The sequence below is a fragment of the Sander lucioperca genome, chromosome 14 (assembly GCF_008315115.2).
Source record: "Sander lucioperca isolate FBNREF2018 chromosome 14, SLUC_FBN_1.2, whole genome shotgun sequence".
NCBI lineage: Eukaryota > Metazoa > Chordata > Actinopteri > Perciformes > Percidae > Sander > Sander lucioperca.
The window spans coordinates 26,943,186-26,951,258 of record NC_050186.1 but is presented as its reverse complement, the minus strand read 5'-3'; the positions used below and the strand labels follow the sequence as shown (position 1 = coordinate 26,951,258).

Sequence of the window (8,073 nt, the reverse complement as noted above, 5' to 3'; positions counted from 1 at the left end):
TCTTCTGGAAGCTTGTTCCATGATTTTACCGCATGTGAAAAAATGATTTCTCTTTTCAGACAGGCATGTTCTAGGGTAAAGTTTGAAAGTGTATAGTATGATACATCATAGTATATGTCATAGAATAATGTGATGAGCTAGTTAGTTAGTACGTGTGTGTTTGTCTTCATATTGTCTGCTGATGACCTTTGACGTGCTTCCATCTGCCCAGCAGCTGGATTTAAAGATGAGCGTGCGATCCATCAGCTGATATTAAACCATGAAAGTCAAAGATTGGATTTACGAGGTTGTAGCAGAGCGGCGGTGATGTGCATGGCATGACGGACACATTATGAACAGCGGCCGCATCGCTGCACTTCTGTTGAGCTCCTTAAACAATTTCCCCACAGCTCATTTTTAACCTGCCACACAGGCATCATCATTTAGCCCCATAATTCCACAAATGCACGCATAATCAAACAAATTAGCCTTTATGCTAATTTCTTATGACTCAATTATGTTAAAAGCCTGGCTTGAATGGCAGTCATAATAACGGTCATAATGCTGGCCAAGATATTACCGGAGAATAATGTGGTAATGGATATCAGAGGAGCAGGCTTCATCTGCTGTATGAAGACGCTGCTGAGTGGGTTAGCAGGAGTAAATAAACACTGATGTGTTTGCTGATGAGCTGTTTTATTGTCCTACAGCACTGCTGAGACGCCACGAGGTCAGAGCAATACACACACATTGATGGATGGTGAAAAAAAACCAGATCTGATTTCATGTGTCTGTGATGATTGAAAGCTGAAAGCCTCATGGCTATTTGTTTTAGTGTTTTTTCACTCATCAACTGGCCTTTTTTCATGTCATCCCCTGATTACATGGGTTTTTACTTTGCATCTTTGTATATTATAGTATACAATACGGTGTCTATGTAAGTAAGTACATAAGTAAGAAAGTAAAGCTTTATTTATATTATATAATATACACTTCTGGTCAAAAGTTTGGGGTCACTAAGAAATGTCCATTCCACTCCATTATAGACAGAATACCAGCTGAGATCAGTTGCATTGTTTTTTTAACCAGGGCAGCAGTTTTCAGATTACATTATGTGCTTACATAATTGCAAAAGGGTTCTCCAATGTTTTCTCAGTTGGCCTTTTAAAATGATATCAGATTAATAAACAGAATGTACCTTTGGAACATTGGATGAATGGTTGCTGATAATGGACAATGTAGATATTGCATTAAAGATCAGCCACTTCTTTCTACAACAGTCCAGAACCCTTTTGCAATTATGTAAGCACATAATGACCCTGCCCTGATTAAAAAAACAATGCAACTGATCTCATTCTGGAAATTTCTAAGTGACCCCAAACTTTTGACCGGTAGTGTATTTAGCACTTTTTAACACAGTTACAGAGTGATACATGGCAATGCATTCTCATGAATGGGTTTGTATGATAATGTATGAAAACTAATGCAGGACAATTAATATATATCCTACGGAATTACGACGACCACTGGGCCGGTCACGTGATGACCGGTCACGTGGCCGGCAGATGGTGTTGCTAAGAACTTGCAATGTATAACTATTATCAGACCGGCCCTGACTGGCCTCGAAACACTACTTGCCCACCGGGAAAAGTCCCGACTCTCCCGATTGCCACTCCACCACTGCTACTGCACCTAATGTAAAAAAACAAATGTTAGATGTAATAGCATATTCTGTACAGAAACTGAATATTTTATGTTTGTCTATTTTCTCACTTTTAACAGCTGAGTAAATAAAGAAACTGAAAAGGGAACATTGGTCAATTCTTCTCTTTTTTAACCAAGCAAAACATCTTTTGCATAAATATACCCTTATAGTCTTTGTTCCTCTACAGCAAATTATAATATATTGCACTTTCAGGGAGACTTGGGCCTAACACATTCAGCCAGTTGGAACAGAAGAACACACCAGAATAGGCCTGTTTAGTAAGCAGGATTTGATGGTCGCATTCCTACACTTATAAAATGCAGTTCAATGTGGAAGTAATCCAAGTATTCAGAATACGTTACTCAGATTGAGTAATGTAACGGAATACGTTACAAATTACATGTTTGGGCATGTATTCTGTATTCTGTAACAGAATAGGTTTTAAAAGTATCCTTCCCAACACTGCATATGCTTCAAATGAAGTGCTTGTTGGATTACCAAAACAGTGTCTTCCTAAATTCTGAACTATTGAGGCTGGGTTGGACAATTTCTGTAACTTTCTGAAACCAATAATTTGACACCTACACCTACTTAAAGCAGGTGTGCAGATTTTTAAAAGTTGCATGGTTTCAACTTCTCTCAAGCTCTCTTTTTCATTCCTCACACACCTTCTCTGTTACTTTACACGTGTGATTCCTGCAACACCACAAATGCCATGAAGAGATACTGTCCAAAAGTATGGGCCCGGAAGTATGCACTGTCATCCTTTTTTATTCATAACCATTACCACGTCTTACTGTGAGCAGGCTTTTTCCTTTAGATGTGCTCGTACAGATTGTACAGACTAGTTTGTTTTGCGAGTGTGTGAAGTGAAGATTGACACCTGGAACTGTAATGCATTGCTTTTGGAGAAAGTTAAATATAGATATATGTTGGTCATGCATAGGCAAAGAGATCAGAACAATTTTTTTTAGGAAAAAGGTCTTGGTTTGGGTCAAAATAAGTATAGTCTCGCATTGCCAGACCTTCCTCCACAGCGCTGCAAAGGAGGGTCTGGCTAGTCCACACAACATCCTGGGATGGGAGAAAAACGTGCTCTGGTTTATTGGCATTTCTTTAAACCAATCACAATCGTATTGGGCGGCGCTAAGTGCCGGACGGAGCAATGGTGCCTCTGCAAAATAGCCTCGGGAAGGAACTTGTTTTTGTGGAACGTGTACGTTCAGATAATCTAGCTAGTAGGGCTGCACGATGTTAGGAAAACATCTAATTGCTATTATTTTCACTGATATTGCGATTGCGATATGATTCACGATATTGGAGGGGATGATCATTTTTGTATCATTATTCTCATTTTCATAGAAACATATAAAGTGTGACTTTTTTGTGAGGATCTGTACCAAACAAAGATTTTTTCTTTAGTCTGTAGGATACAATTTGTAGGCCGGGACGTCTCTGCAGCACCACAATACTTTATTTTAGAATGGTTTGACACACATTTTTGCCTTTAACAAATATTGCGCCCCCCTGCGATTTGGATATTGCACTAGTTCATATTGCGATTTCGATAAAATTGCGATTAATTGTGCAGCCCTACTAACTAGCTGTCTGGATTGACCCTGCAGAGATCTGTGGAGCAGTTAACCATAGTCCTCAGAAATCCACCACAGTTTAAAATGCCAATTTCCGGCGGCAGAACAAGTCTGGAAATGAAACGTCGCTGATATAGACTAAAATAAGCATGTTTGTTCCTTAGTTAAGTACGCAAGTAAATAAGTTAGTTAAGTAAGTCAACGTTGACTTTGACTTTTGGTTTCACACGGGATATGAACAGTGGTTTCCTGGGAAAATCGCTCTTTGTACTACATTTCTTTTTATACAATGTCTACTCACAGCACCACGGTTGAGCAATAGCGTCCAATATTGCTGCAAACGGGTTTACATTGCAGTTACTCGAAAGCCCTGTGCATCTCAAGATGCTAAAGGGTTACTTACAAGCCAGTACAGGTGTGTCTTTTTGCTGAAGGCCATTGGCCAAGCTGTCAGATTTGAGGAGTTGGGAGTGACAAGGGTTTGTTACATACAGTATGTGTGTGTAAAATGTGTTCTTTTTTGGTGTGTAAATGTCAACTACCATCATCCCTATTTCATTTTGTTGCCCCTCTTTTCGGTAGTATAGAACCTAGGATGTCATAGTATTGCTGTTTTGAACATTATTAGAAAACCTTTACCAGCAGTAAGAGAGGCAGCTTTCAGGATTTTTTTCCTTAATTCAAATATAAATTAAGAGAAGAAGAATATTAAAGCATTTCAACATCAGCATTATACAAAGATTAAATCTCTTTTGCTGCGGAGGAAAGAGTACTACAAGGTCTTATTCAAGTTGAGGCATTGTTACTTCACTGATATTCTAAGTAAGTTCTAAGTAAATGTATAAAAAATACTAGTTTTTAATATAACTAATTTATATTATTTAATTGAATCTGTGATAAATGCTTTTGCGATTTCTGTTAGTTACATCACTAATGTCTCCATTCTCCCCTGTTAATGGTTAATAAAAGTTAGTATCATTTTCATCACCTATGGTCATGAAGGCTGGGTCATGACCGAAAGAACGAGATCCAGGGTACAAGCGGCCAAAATGGGTTTCCTCAGGAGGGTGAGAAGCTCAGTCAACCGTGATGATTTTGGAGTAGAGCCGCTGCTCCTTTGCGTCGAAAGGAGCCAGTTGAGGTGGTTCTGGCATCTGGTAAGGATGACCCCTAGGGAGGTGTTCCAGGCACGTCCAGCTGGGAGGAGGCCTCAGGGAAGACCCAGGACTAGGTGGAGAGATTATATCTCCAACCTGGCCTGGAAACGCCTCGGGATCCCCCAGTCGGAGCTGGTTAATGTGGCTCGGGAAAGGGAAATTTGGCATCCCCTGCTGGAGCTGCTGCCCCCGCGACCCGACCCCGGATAAGCGGACGAAGATGGATGGATGGATGGGTGGATCATTTTCAGTTGGATGGGGGCATGACATTTCTTTTTACTTCCAAAGGGGTACATGGCACAACCAGTAAGCTACACTTAAAGGTCTTTAATCAATTGCTTCCATCCCTCATATCCCGCAGGTCCCACTGAGACATCTGAATCCCATGCTCCAGTCTTAATTCCAGGAGACGAGGGGAGGAAGAAACAGTTCTTCTGGCAAACATGGTGATTGATACCTCTGCTTATTGCAGCAATCGTCTCTTTTTCAAAGCCCTGGAATTTTTGGCATCTGAAAACCTCTGTTGGACTCCTGACAGACAGCAATAAAAAAATCAAATCAAATCACGGCCGTTTTCCAAAGGACTGCAGGAGCCAAGACTTTGTGTTGACAGAATAATGAGATATTAAGATACTTGGACATTAGATTTCTTCGGGGAACAATTTTTCTTTGTTTCAGGATGGATTGATAGTGTTTTGGAAAATGTTCATTCACTCCTCCTCGTTGGTCGGGTCAGAGGTCAAAACTGAACACTTGGCAGTTCACTGTGGGGGAAACTTGTGTGATATTTTCCTTCCTCAGTGTGGTTTTCCCGAGACTGTCCTCCCCGGAAAAACTCTCCAATAGGCTGTTTGTTCAAGCAGCAACTATGACCTATATTTACATTTATAGTGACGGCACCCACTAGTGGCCGTAGGAAGTATGATGGAAGAATAGCAGGAAGTGAGCTGACTAAATATAAGAGTGCCAAATTTCCACACAAGTAGGCAGGTTGGGATCCTAGATGGGCAGTGTTGTATGTAACGCGTTAATGTAACATAACTACTTTTTCAGGTAAAAAGTAGTGTAACCCGCTACTACTGAAAATTTGGTAACGAAACATAGTTCCTTTTTCAATTTGGCGCAACGTTACTTTTCCCAGGGACAGATTTGACAGCGACACTGCCTTCTCAGCTGCGCACTCACAAGCTCCACACGGTACATGACAGAGGCTGGTAGCAGAGCAATCATGGCAAGCGAGAAGCAGCCAACGCTAACTTTTGAGAGCGTTTTAACCTTGACGGCGCTCTGAGCGGAGAGCTACGTGACACGTGACACTACAACGTTGAGGACTGGCGGTTAAATCGGTCGTCCTACAAACAGAGCATGCCAGGCAGACACAAAGCTGACAACATCACAGATGGATGCGGTGGAGATGGGCTCATACATAGGCTACATGCAGCGGACCGCTGTGGACTTGTGTCGGTCGCATGGACACGCAAGGATTTCCAGACAAGAGGCTGCATGTGTCTACGACAATGCACGGACCTTCGTGGCTGCACGACCGGTACAAGTTGGTACAGACATTACATAGTATACACTAACACTGTGTAACACCAATGACCTGCTGATGTGCATTCAACCCGCGCTGGACTCGTTCATAATGAATCAGCCGTCACTCTGTGAGTAGAGAATCCAGTCTGCAGTGGAGTTCAGACACCTCACTGAGAAACCATAGATTGGCTTTATGGTCAAAGATAGTTTTTGCATAATTAACTTCAGTTTTTGCCAGAGATGCCTGCTTTTAAAAGTAACGTAAAAGTAACGTAAAAAGTTACTTTCCATAGGGGGTAACTAAGTAAAGTAACGGATTACTTTTTTAAGAAGTAACGAGTAACGAGTAAACACTACTTTTTAAAAGTAACTTCCCCAAAACTGTGGATGGGTCAAACTAACACAGGATTTTCACCTGAGAGCGGGGTAATAAAAGTAAACAGTGAGTTTTTTTAAAGTTATCGAACGTCACGTTCAGCGTCACGTGCGTAACCTTCAGGAAGTGAAGAAACGTCTGATTTTAACCCAAACCACAATCTTTTTCTAAACTTAACTAAGTAGTTCTGGTGCCTACACATAAGCAAACTGCAACCGTTTCACAACGTTAAGGGCTATTTTATGAAACGCTCCTGTGTCCCGTATCAGAGGGTAGGAATAAACAACCTATATTGTCGTTGGTTTGGAGGACTTGTTGGGTTTTCCTGTTGTGTATCAGATCTTTGCCTTGCTAAGCAAGAACAATCAACAGAACACATGGGTCCATACTAGAAATGTTGTTCCGAGATGCTCCGATACTGCCTAAAACGCTGGTATCGGGAAGAACTGGAGTTTATGCACCGATCCGATACCATGTAATAAAGCCCTAAAGAAAATCTACCTTAAAGTAGTTTATTTATGTTCTTTTTCCGTTATAACTGACTGTCAAACTGCATAATAAAAGAAAGTTCTGTGGCATTCATTGTTTGTGTTTGTTCATGTTTCACAAAGAGTTTAACCTGAGCCAGACTGACAACAAAGATAGAAATCATATCACATCCATACAGGGATAGTAGTATACAGTTGTTAAAACATAATAAAACATATGACACACTGGTATCGGATCGGTACTCCGTATCGGCCGATATGCAAGTTCAGGTATCAGAATCGGTATCGGGAAGCAAAAAATGGTATCGGACCATCTCTAGTCCATACCTTTCCATCAGTTAACGTTGTGCTGATAAAAGCGCTGCCTTATATTGTAGGCGAATCGCTGAGCGCCGTGATAGATGGATCCGGAGCGACTGCAGAGTAATTGCATATTTTAGGGCCCTCAGATGAATTATCCAGCGCTGATCCGTCATTATGATACTGAAACTCATGCCGTCATTTGCAGTGAGGAATGTTGCTCAACACTGGTATTTGCACAGCTGCAGGGGATCATAAATTATTGAAGAAGACACACGCTCATTAGTTCAACTCTTTCATCACAAGTTCTCAAACAAGGTAGCCTCCTTCTCCCCTGCATGTTGTCAGGAGGCTGTCCTTTTACTCAACCTGCCATTCTCTAGCTCTCTTGTTTTATTACAGTATATGTACAAGGCTTACAGTATGATCTTCACAATATGTGAGGTTACGATATAAAGGGTGCTCAACACCCACAGTGTGTTCAGAAGCATTTCTGGAGCACGAATAAATTAATATGCAGCTAAATGTTTTACACACAGCTTGTGAAAATAATTTGAACTGTTAGTCTATCTATGTCTCTCTCTCTCTCTCTCTCTCTCTCTCTCTCTCTCTGGCGCACCACCTGTGCCAATTACCGCGAGAGCATGCTGTTTCTGTAAATGTGCTGTCACGTCCATGTCTGAATGATAGCCGAAATATAAAACATAAAAGTCACCTCTGTCTAAATGACACAAAGGCATCACTTTAACATAAAGAGGAAGCCAGCAATGTTACACATTCCATGTCTGAAAAGGGCTTAAGTCTAAGAGTCTACAACAATGTTAGTATGGAAAGAAGAGTGGATGAACCTGGATAACGATCAAATTCCTCGTATAAAATTACTCAAAGGATTGGCGATGCTTCCGCACTACGAGGCCCATAGAGCAGGCGCGCTGCAGACCTG

At 41.2% G+C, this 8,073-nt stretch overlaps 1 long non-coding RNA gene across 1 annotated transcript in view; it reads right to left on the bottom strand.

Moving 5' to 3' along the window:
* Positions 1-468: 468 nt before the first annotated feature.
* The window catches only part of LOC116034800, a 31,667-nt gene continuing 24,062 nt past the window's right edge, over positions 469-8,073 (bottom strand). The window contains exon 4 of the long non-coding RNA XR_004101207.1: positions 469-482. This is a non-coding gene — a long non-coding RNA (uncharacterized LOC116034800). The remainder of the gene's footprint in view (positions 483-8,073) is intronic.